We start from the raw sequence: 12672 nt of genomic DNA on the forward strand, positions 1-12672 counted from the left end.
GTAGGTTTATGTCATTATAAACTTCCCTCTTAAAACTGCGTTTATCCCCCAGTTTTAAAACACTGTGCTTTTATTTTCATTTGTCTCCAGTATTATTTTCCTCTTTGATTTTCTTCAGTGAAACACTCGTTGTTTTGTAGCATATTATTTAAGCTCCATATGTTTGTGTCTTTTCTAATTTTCTTCGTGTAACTGATTTCTAGTTTCATACTGTTGTGGTCGTAAAAGAAACTTGATATGGTTTTGATCTTCTTATGCTTATTGAGAGTTGTTTTGTAGCCTAACAAGTGGTCTATCTGGCAGAAACTTCCATGTGCACCTGAAAAGAATGTGTATTTTGCTGCTTTGGGATGAAATTTCCTTAAAGAAAACTCTAAGCCAATCAGGTCTAACATGTCACTTAAGATTACTGTTTCCTTGTTGATTTTCTGTCTAGATGATCTATCTTTGATGTGAGGTATTAAAGTGCACTATCATTATTGTATTGATCTCTAGGTTTCTTTAGTTCTATTAATATTAACTTTATATATTTGATGTTGTTTAGTCGCTAAGTCATGTCCAACTCTTTTGCGACCTGTAGCCTGCCAGGCTCCTCTGTCCGTGGGATTTTCCAGGCAGGAATACTGGAGTGGGTTTCCACTTCCTTCTCCAGGGGGTCCTCCTGACTTAGGTATCGACACCACAACTCCTGCACCATAGACAGATTATTTGCCACTAAGCAACCAGGGAAGCCTTGCTCCTCATATTTAGGTGCTTCTTTACTGGGTACATAAATGTTTGTAAATATTATATCCTCTTGTTGGATTGATATATTTGTCTTAATGTAATGCTATTCTTTGTTTTGTGCTAGGGTCTTTCTTTATAGTCATTTTTTTTCTGATATAAGTATGGCTACCTCAGCTTTCTTTCAATATTCATTTTCATGATATATGTATATAGATAGATGATAGATAGACAGAAAGATAGATATTATTCCTTCACTTTCAGTCTGTTAGTGTCTTTGGGTTTGAAATGAGTCTCTGTAAAGGCAGTACATAGAATGTATTTTTTTAAAACCCATTTAACTACCTTTTCTTTCAATTGGGTAGAGGCTTCCCAGGAGGTGCCGTAGTAAAGCATCTGCCTGCCAATCCAGGAGATGCAAGAGACATGCATTTGGTTTCTGGGTCAGGAAGATCCCCAGGGGTAGGCAATGGAAACCCACTCCAGCATTCTTACCTGAAAAAGTCCAGGACAGAGGAGCTGGCGGGCTACAGCCCACAGGGCCCAATTGACCAGTTCAGTCCTTTACATTTGAAGTTGCTACTGAGAGGTGTGCCCCGTTGCCATTTCCTTGATTGTTTGCCAGTGGTTTTCATGGGGCTCCTCTCTTTCTTTCTTTTCTCTTTCTCTCCTCCCTTGTGGCTTGGCTGTTCTCGTCAGCACTATGTTCGTGTTTTTTCTCTTTGCTTTTTCTTTTGTGTATTTGCTATGTTTGTGTGTGTGTGGTTACCTTGAGCGTCACATGTAACATCCCATATATACAACAGTTTCTTTTAAGTTTATGGGGACTTAATTTTGAACACAAACCAAAGCTTTATACATTTAACACCCCCCCCCCCATGTTTTATATTTTGAAAACACATTTGTCTTTTTATTTTGGGTATTCCTTGACTAGTTATTATATTCGTAATTAACTTTATTTTTTCTGTCTTTTATCCTTACTACTTGATTATAAATAATTAATTCACTCCATTATGATTTCCAATTTCTGGTGACATTTTTACTTTAGTGTGTTTTCTTATTCTTAATTAGTGCCTTTTTTAGCTTAGAGAAGTTCCTTTAACATTTCCTGTAAGGCCAAGTTAGTGGTGATGAATTTCTTCCACTGTTGCTTATCTTCAGAACTCTTAACCTCTCCTTCAATTCTGAATGGCAACCTTGTGGGTATGGTATTCTTGGTTGCTTTTTACTTTTAACATTTTGTACATGTCACAACACTCCTTTACGGCCTGTAAACCTTCTGGTGAAAAATCTCCCCGTATCCTCATGGGGTTTCTCTCGTGTGTAAGTTGCCGTTATCTTTCTGCTTTTAAGATTCTCTCCTTATCCTTAACTTTTACCATTTTAGTTATAATGCGCCTTGACGGGTTTCTATTTAGGTTCCTCTTATTTGAACTCCCTGGGCTTCTTGGACATGGTTGTCTTTTTCCTTCCCAAGGTTAAGGAAGTTTTCAGCTATTATTTCTTTAAATATCTTTCTAGCACTTTTCTCTATCTTCTCCTTCTGGAACTCCAGTAATGCAAGTGTAATCAGCTTGATGTCTTCCCAGAGGTCCCTTGAGGTGTCCTCATTTCCTTTAATCCTTTCATTTGCTGTGCTATCTGGGCATTTTCCATTGCTTGTCTTTCAACTCACTGATTTCTTCTTCTGTTTCATCCATTCTGTTGTGAAGACCCTCAGGTGTATTTTTCATTTCAGTTATATATATAAAAGTTACATATATATGTTTCATATATATTTTTTATATTTTCTACCTCTATGTTGAAGCTCTTAATGTGTTCCACCATTCTTATTCTGAGATCAATGAGCATCTTTACGACCTATATTTTGAGTTCTTTATCAGGCAGGTTGCTTTTCTCCATTTCATTAAGGTAATTTTCCTGGGGTTTTGCCATGTTCTTTGAGTTGGAACATATTCCTCTGTCTTCATTTGCCAGTCTCTCTGGGATTGCCTATAAATGTCAGGTGAAGTATCTACATTTTGCAGTCCTGAGGGAGTGGTTCTGTTTAAAAGCAGGTTTTTCCGTGCGGTCCAGAAGTGTGATCTCCTCTGGACTCCAAAGCCAGGCACTCGCTGGATTTCACTGGTGTGGGCGTCGTGTGCCCAGCGGCTGTGCCGGGGCTGTGGCTGAGGGAGACCACTCACCCCGCTGGGCTGGGCGTCACAGAAAGGGGAGAGCTGCATGCCCACTGCAGTTGTGGCTTGGTCTCCGCACGTGGTGGATGGGGCTGAGAGCTCACCTCTTCTGTCTACAGACCAGTCTTTGTGCAGGGTGGGTGTGAATTCATGGGGGCTTCAAGGATGAGGCTGCTTTTCTCAGGAGGTTATATGTTCTATCTGTTACATATTTACAAAGGGGTTCTGCCACATGTAATATTCACCCAAGTTTAATTCTAACCCATCATCCCTTCAAATTTGTTTAGCAATTACTCTCTTCACTTGCTATTTATTTATAGACCATTCTTATTTTTACTTTGCTTTTTAGAACTTGAAAAAGTTGCTAGCACCTTTAACCTTGCTTTATCTATCCCTCCTTCAATCCTTTTGTCGTAATCTTATCCACAGCTCTTTTATGACATTGTTATACATATACACAGCTCTTAGATAATGAGGTGCCAAGACTGGCCACTGCAAGCCAACATCAGCCTCAACAGCTATTCTAAGAGAGTCTATCTCATCCCAGATCTGTGACGTGGGGTCACTATGTTCTCCTCCAAGTAATAATAGAATAGAGTCTCTTTCCCTGTCTGTCTATATTACCTTAAATCTTTTACTAAACAAGTCTAATACTCAGATAGCTTTTTTGATTCCTTTTTTCTTCAATTATGCCTCACCAATATCTATGTCAGTGATAAAAATATTTTTATTCTGTCTTTAAACACCAAGTAAAGCTAAAACTGTGATGATTGACTTATAATAACATAACTAAGTAGATTATAATTTATTTTTCTACTTAATATATAAATCAATAAACTTAGATTATTTTTATCTCTAATGTAAATACTTTTTAACTTATTAACATATGATTCTTGCTTAGCTTAGAGGTACCCTCTTTATCTTTTTGTGAAATTTCTTTGGTATTCAGTTTTTAATATATGATTTTTCTGTCTGGAGATCCAAGAAATATTTTCAAGGAATCCACAAAAACTTATATTCAATTTTAAAAACATTGTAGAGGAGATTAAAATTATTTCCTGTAAAGTCATGTTAAGAAGAAATAATTTCTGTGAAGAATTATGGTGGCTGAATTTGGTTAGAAGGGGACATCTGAAGTTTATAATGAAAGAAGTAAAACGGACGATTTCTGTTACTCCTTAATTCCCAAGCTCATTGTTAAAGGGCACTATCACCAACACATAAAGTAATTTTGGAGAGCAATAGGAAGGGACAAAACCAGCAGTGTGTCTTTTCCTGTACCTGTTATTTGCTGTCTCTGACTATTCCATGTTCTCCCAGGCACAAACTTCCTACTTCCTCAAGTCCAGTGTGACAGGCACATTTGTTATCCGTGACCTTAGTGAACATCCAGTCTAGGTCAGAGATTTTCCTCTTAAGAAACTAAAAATTCTGCAGGAACACCAGATAAATATTTTTCTTTTCTACTTGAGAATGAGGAAGTGTTTTACTAGGAGTCAAACAGAATTAATAGAAAACTATCTTTTTTCTTTTGCAAACAATATAAAATCCAAACCTTATAAATTGATATGATTAATTGGTTACTTTATTAACTAATATTATAAATTAATTGGCTAATAGAAACATTATCATTATTAATTGGTAAATAACCATTTTAGAGTCACCTCGGAATTATTTTCTAGTCGACCATACTAACTTCTCTGTCTAAATTCCTTTTTCTAAAGATGGAAAAAATTATAATTTCTACCCTAAGGTTGTTTTGAAAGTTAAATGAGACAGTGTTTATAAATTGCTTAATACAGTGTCTACAACATCTTAATCTTTCAATACATGTTAACTCATTTTTTTATTATTATCTCAAGATTGTTTTTACATAATAACCCAAGGGTATTTTAGGATTACACTATGTTAGCTATTTGTTTGCTTCCTGAGTATATTATTTGATATAAAATCATAGGAAACATATAGTAACTACAGGTAAAAGTAAGTTACAAATAGGAAAACAAAGTATTCAAATAGGAAACAAAGTCATGTTTCACAGTTATTGATGCAGTACTAAAGTAGGTGAGAAAAGAGAGCCCAACATAAATGCACAGTTTCTTCATTAACATTGTCCAGGACTCCTAGGTCAAAATGATTCAAAATAACAGTTACAGACTACTGGGTTGCTAATTATAAAATCAAAAAAAGTATAAAGTACCCACAATTCTCATTGCAGGCATGCTTCAAGCAACGTAGGCACTGAATGAAGCTAAAAGACTGAATAAGTGTTCTAAAACAGATTACACATAATAACCAAGAAAGACGATAGGAGTCACTGTGACATTGTGTCTCTACACTGAAATTCTCCAAACAATGCCTAATTGTCACTTGCTGATTAAAGATTAGTCACCTTGGATAAAAATAGCCTGTTAAACTCTGATAGTCACAACTTTCTTATGGAATTGTCCTTTTTTAGTGACACATTTTGGAACATTATTGCAATTTTCAAGGTAGGAAGAAGAAACTGCTCAGACTCGGGTTTTTAGACTAAGTCTCTAAAAGGAAGGAAAGAATAATTCAATTTATAACTGTTTAAAGGAAGTATGGTTCACCAGAGGTCTGGCTAAAAAGGAGACATTCTGGTTAACAGCAACGTTATCCCAGGATCATAAAGAGGGACCTGCCATTTATTATGTTAATGTGTGCCAACTGATGAAGGAATTGGATACAGTGTGCATCTCTCTCCAGACAAGGGTAACAATAGGAAATTTGATCATGACATATTTGCAGGAAGATCAACATGTTGGGATAGGTAAAGGGGTAACACGAGAGGTAATTTGATTTCGTGAACTCCAAATGACTTTGGAGACTACACATGAAATTTTGTTAGTGGTCACAACGAGGTTGGAAAAGCCAAAGATCAAACTCCATACCTTCTGGCTGGATTGTGTTTCTTTGTCTTTTCCTTATGACATCAAAAGATACATTCAGTCTCCGAGAAAGAAATTTTTCATTGAAGTGAAACTTAATAAAATAAATAATGCAATAACATTGTTTGTAAGCTCATGTGTGTCCACTTAATTTGTCATTCTTCTGTATGCAGGAAAGAGATACCCATTATCTCTTTGTTCTTTACTGGACAAGCTAAAATAGCCATGAAGTCTTCAAGTTGGTAGGAACAAATAATATGAAGTATAGGAAAAAACTAGTTAAAAGGTTAAGTGAATGATAAGTGGAAAATTAAATGTAAAGGCAGACAAAGATGAGCCTTTTCAGAACTCTAATCATAGAAACAAGTACCTCAGTGAAAGATATTCATGGTAAAAGAAATAATGCATAAAATGTTATTTTATGCAATCAAAATAGTCAACAATCCCCATCTTTCTCCAGAACTGAATCTAAATTTCCTACAGTCTAAACTTACCCACTTCTTACCATTTCTCTAGTTAAACAGCTTATTCAAGGAAAACAGTTCAGTGTGTTACCCCTTGATATATTCTGGACTATGTCCTCACCTTAGTACTGGCCCAGTTTTTATGCCTTTTCCCCATACTCAGCTAAACTCTGCCTTTTCTTCATGATGCAGGTTAAGACTCATTTCATCTTTAAAATTTCCCTTATTATCTCATCCCATAGAATTCTATCCCTCTTTCAATTTCCCCTAGCGTTTGTTAAGATCTGTATCATTAGCTTTGAAACCAGCCCTAGAATGAGGACCTTGGAGAATTGTATTTGGGGTCCTGACATTTAGTGCTGTACTTTACATAGATAGATATGTAGTAATTATTTTACAGGTAAAGATGCTGTGATTGAAATGAAATGCAGTACAATTTTATATCTAGATATACTACTTTCAGGACAATCGACAAGGACTTGTCACTTGACACACCTAGAGAGTCCTAAAGTCGACCATAGGAGTAATCTTTGTATCACTCTAAATTCTATTATAGTAAGAGGGATATTCTTCTTTAGAAGACGGAACAAGATAATTTCAAAAATGAATTAAACTTCATTTATCTATTTATAAAGTGGGGCTTCCCAGGTAGCTCAGTGGTAAAGAATCCACCTACCAAGCAGGAGATTCAGGTTCGATCCCTAGGTTAGGAAGATCCCATGGAGAAGGAAATGCCTACCGCTCCAGTATTCTTGCCTGGGAAATCCCATGGAAAAAGGAGCCTGGTGGGCTCCAGTCCACAGGGTTTCAAGAGAGTCAGACATAACTTGGTGACTAAACAACAACCTACAAAGCATCCAATTAGAGGTTATTATGCACTACGTAGTAACTGGCAAAAAATCAGTGACTGCAGAATATTCAACTATCATTCTATTTTTCTTCAAATAGAAGAAAACTTTTGTTTGTCCTATCCCATGTTAATAATTCCACAAGTAGAAAATAAACAGATTTTTTAAATGCATTAACTTTATAACAATATTTTAAGCCATGTTCTTTAGCTAGAAAGAATTTTTAAATTTAAAATTTTTCATGGTTTAAAATGTTTTCATTGTTGCTGATTTTTACAACTGAAATGAAAAGTTAAATAATCTGCACATTTTGTATTATATGTGAAGTGAATAATTTCCCACACAATTATTGATTGTTAGGAAACTGCTAAAATAATAGACATAAAGTTATCAAATTAGAACTGAGCTGACTTGCAGCAGCAGTAGAGGTAAATGAATGACCAAAGAAAATATTCCATGGTATCTGCTGAATAGTTTTTGGCTTATCCGTTTGTTTCACAGCCAGAAGCAAGTGCCATTCAAATGACCAGAAGAAAGCGACTCATTTTTCCATGTGAAACTTCAAACCCTCCGCCCATCACTGAGGCAGGGGTAATACTGATGTCTGCAGTGTCAGGCAGAGCACACAGAGGCAAGGGGATCAAGAAAAACTCCGTGTAAAACAAAAAGGACTCCCCTAGCCGGCCATAACGCACATGGTTTTTTCCTATCCCTGGGTCGGAAAGATCCTCTGAAGGAGGACATGGCAACCCACGCCGATACGCTTGCCTGGAGAATCTCTCCCGCTACATCCACTGGGAAGCGCTGCAGGGGATTCCCTCCTGCAGAGAGCCGGACAGGACAGAAGCGACGGCACACTCACACACTCCCACACAAGACGCCCTTTTGTGACTCAGGGAGGGGAAGACTTGCTTCGTTATTAAAGCTTGGTTAGAATATTTTCTCTGAGAGCCTCTTGAGGGCTCTCTGAGTTACACAGTAGTTTGGCAGACCCCTGAGGTATGAGGGTGTTCTCCATGGACTGTTATTTTTCCATCCTCCAAAGTCTAGCATAGAGCAGCAGGGGTGAACCATAATTATAGAAAACCAGTCAATCAGCCCCAGCCAAATGCACATTAAGATAGTGCCATGGAGAAGAGTATAGTATTTTTAGGTCCACATAACGCATTTCTCTACAATTTTGTGTCAAGGATATAGTATGTCCTTTATTTCTAAAATAAATGAAGATACTGTATTTAAATGATTCCATAAATGATGTCAAGTAATGGAAAACGATGGTTGCATTGCCTGATAAACGTAAGTAATAGCTGAGGATGGCATCAACATATGAGCTCTCAGAGACTGCCCACAGGCCAGGAGTGAGTCCTCCCAGCAGATCAGCATCTAAATTCTAAGTCACATGGTATAAAGGGGACAAATAGATTCCAGTGAGGCAAATCTCATACATACATATTCCTGTTTGAACATAACTAACGTTGCATCCTGTCCTGGTAGAACTTAACTACTTCTTTTCACAGTATTTCTGTTCTCCTCAGCTCACTATTCGCTCCGTGAGGACAGAGATTTCGTCTGTTTTGCTCACTGCTGAACGCTGAGCCCCTAGAGAAGTCTCTGACACATAGCAAGGGCTCGGTAAATATTTATTAAATAAAAGACCTCGAGAGAAGTGGGTGTCTCCCTAAATCTGGCCCGCAGCCTGTTGCTCAGCAGAACCTCTAACAAGCTAGTCATCTGCTTTGTTCCTGACTCTGTACTTGTTCTCAACTTACTCTGTCTTTGTGCAGTGAAACGGATGTTTGTGTCTCCCCAGGTTCATTATGCTGAAACCCTAATGTCCTGGCGTTTGGGCCTTTGGGAACTACTTAGGTCAGAAGCATAAAGGCCTCATGATTGGGTGAGGAGAGGAAGAGAACTAGCCATTTCTGTCTCTTCACCAGTTGGAAAGAGAAAAGGACAGTCTACAAATTAGGAAGAGGGCCTTTACCAGGAATCTGACCATGTTGGCACTCCGATCTCAGATTTCCATCCTCCAGAACTATGAAAAACAATTGTTTGTTCTTTACGCTGCCTGGTCTATGATATTCTATTAGAGCAGCCCACATTGTCTAAGACACTTTGCCTACCCAGAAATCCCACCCAACCTTCAACTTCTACCTTTATCATATAGAAATATCTGATTATTACAGAAATCATGAATTGCCATAGATTCATATTCAGAAATACATACTGTGACTTAATTGAACTCTTGTTGTTCAGTTGCCCCGGTGTGTCTGACTCTTTGTGACCCCATGGACTGCAGCACACCAGGCATCCCTGTCCCTCAACATCTCCTAAAATTTGCCCAAATTCATGTCCACTGCCACGGTGATGCCATCCAGCCATCTCGTCCTCTGATGTCCTCTTCTCCTTCTGCCCTCAATCTTTCTCAGCATCAGGGACCTTTCCAATGAGTGGGCTGTTCACATCAGGTGACCAAAACACTGGAGCTTCAGCATCAACATCAGTCCTTCCAACGAGCATTCAGGGGTGCTTTCCCTTAAGATTGACTGTTTTAATCTCCTCGCTGTCCAGGGGACTCTCCAGAGTCTTCTCCAGCACCACCCAAGGTTCAATCCCTGGGTCAGTTCAAAGGCATCAATTCGTTGGCGCTCTGCGTTCTTTATGGTCCAGCTCTCACAAACGTTTGTGACCACTGGGACGACCACAGCCTTGACTATATGAACCTTTGTCAGCAATGTTTCTGCTTTTCAAAACACTGTCTATGTTTGTCATAGCTTTCCTGCTGAGGAGCAAACATCTTCTGATTTCATGGCTGCAGTCCCCATCCTCAGTGATTATAGAGGCAAAGGAGGAAATCTGTCATCATTTCCCCCTTCTCCCCTTCTCTTTGCCATGAAGTAATGGGTCCGGATGCCACGAGCTTATGTTCTTCTTTTTTTAATATTTACTTTTAAGCCGGCTTTCCCCCACTTCTCCTTCACCCTCATCAAGGTGCTCTTTAGTTCCTCTTCGTTTTCTGCCATTAGAATGGTATCATCTGCATATCAGGTGTTGACGTTTCTCCCACCTGTCTTGATGCCACTGTGTAACTCATCCAGCCCGGCATTTCTCATGAGGTGCTCAGCGTGTAGGTTAAATAAACGGGGTGAAAACAGACAGCCCTGTCATACCCCTTTCTCAATCCTGCACCCCAGCCAGTTGTTCCATACAGGCTTCTAAGGAGACTGGTAAAATGGTCTGATATTCCCGTGTCTTTAAGAGCTTTCGACAGTGTGTTATGATCCACACAGTCAAAGGCTCTAGTGTAGTCGATGAAATAAAGGTAGAAGTTTTTCCCGAATCCCCTTGCTTTCTCCATGATCCAGTGAGTGTCGGCAATTGGATCTCTGGTTCCTCTGCCTTTTCTAAAGTGACTGAGCTCTACTGTGCTCAGAAATGTTGGTGCTCTCGCCCTTCTTCCACTTAACAATATTGCTGAGTAACTGCCATCTTTTGGCCATTATTTTAAGGACTTTGGGGCATCTCAGAGAGCAACAAAGAATCCTAATGTTGAACAGGGAAGGGAGACAACAAATAAGTAGATTACCTAGTGTGCCAGAAGGAGGAAAAGAATTAGAACAGGGTAAAGGGGATGGGAACCGCCAGACTGAAAGTTCAGACACCTGTACTATAAATAGGATGCAGAGTAGGTCATCAAGACTTGAGATTGTGGGAATACATGGAAGTTGTGCAGGAGATAATCACGTAGATCTCTGGGGTGAGTGCATCCCAGGCAAGGGGTATATTTGAAGTTGAAGAGCATCCCTGGTGAACTGAACGAAATACAACATGGCAAAGCGGCTGAAGCGCCGTGTGCACAGAAAGAGGAGTAGGAGATGAGGTCAAGGAGGGAACAGGAAGCCAGATTACACAGAACCTGAAGCCGACCTTAAGGACATAATCTTCTTAAGAAAATGCTTCTCACCGTAGGATGGTTGCTTTACAATGCTGTGTTGGCTTCCACTGTACAAAAAGGTGAATTAGCTATAAGCACACAACAGCTTCCCAGGCGGCGCTAGTGGTAAAGAATCCGCCTGCCAGTGCAGGAGACGTAAGAGATGAGGTTCAATCCCTGGGTCAGGAAGATCCCCTGGAACCCACTCCGTTATTCTTGCTTGCAGAATGGCAGGGACAGAGGAGCCTGGCGGGCTCTAGTCCACAGGCTCGCAAAGAGCTGGACACCACGGAAGTGGCTTGGCACACCCGCCTTGTCTCGAGTCCCTCCGTGGGAAGAATTAGCCAAGTTGGCATGTTCAGGCTCTCTCACCCCATGTTTTGTGGCTAACGACTGTGTAAGAGCTGAGCTCATTTATAGCACTGTGCATGCGCGACACGAGGTACTTGCTTGGTCACGAGATACTTCCTGCTGTGAGGATGTGTGAGCTCCACCCGGAAAGGGGGAAGGAAGCATTTACTGCCGCGTCACGGCTGGGTCCACTGAGCCGGCCAGGAGAGAATCCTGATCGCTGCTGCAGCAGCCAGGACAGAATAAACGTGTCTGCAGGAACCACAGCTCCTGGGGTCTTCCTCTTAGCTCGCGCCAGCCTGCCTACCCTGGGTTCAGCGAACAGTGCGGACAGTGTGAACTGCAAGGCAATGGGCACGGCCAACAGGATCAGCAAAACCCCCGCCCCCACCACCCCCACCCCACCCCTCCCCACCCCTCCCCACCCCACCCCACCCGCACCCCACCCCTCCCCACCCCTCCCCACCCCACCCCACCCGCACCCCACCCCTCCCCACCCCTCCCCACCCCACCCCACCCGCACCCCACCCCACCCCTCCCCCACCCCACCCCAGCCCACCCAACCTCACCCCACCTCACCCCACCCCCACCCCACCCCAGCGCACCCAACCTCACCCCACCTCACCCGCACCCCACCCCACCCCTCCCCTCCAAGTCATCATAGAGCGCGGAGCGAGGTCCCCGAGCCTACAGCGGCTTCCCGCTAGCTTTCTATTTCACACACGGCAGTGCATATGTGTCGATGCTCCTCTCGCAGTTCGACCAGTCCCACTCTCCCCTTCCCCACCCCTGCCCTGAGAGGACGTCATCTTTCCTTTGAGTCGAGGGTTTGATCTAACTGAGCGGCTGAAACAAGTCTAGGAAAACGCCGTGACACGAGCGTCTGTTGCCTACACAGCGCTCTGCGGCCAGTCCCGCGTGGACTGGCCAGACCATCTGTGAGCATTGTCACGTGGCACCGTTGCCTTCGCAGAGCTCTACAGGAAGAGAGCTGCAAGACCAGTCTTTCGGTCTCTTAGGTAAAGCCTTATCCATAAGAAAGACAGTACTGTTTAGTGGATGAGACCACAGCCTCTGAAATCGAGCTGCATGGGTCTGCAAACCAAATCACCATACACTACTTTCAAACCTTCAGTTTCCTCATTTGTAAAATCCGTATTTCCTTGTGGAGGGGGAGACGATGTAAATGTAAAATGTGAAATTGTATGAAAGGCACACAGTACCCTATCATCTGGGAACAAAATAACAAGTCACTTGTATCCA

The sequence above is a fragment of the Muntiacus reevesi genome, chromosome 1 (assembly GCF_963930625.1).
Source record: "Muntiacus reevesi chromosome 1, mMunRee1.1, whole genome shotgun sequence".
Taxonomy (NCBI): Eukaryota; Metazoa; Chordata; class Mammalia; order Artiodactyla; family Cervidae; genus Muntiacus; species Muntiacus reevesi.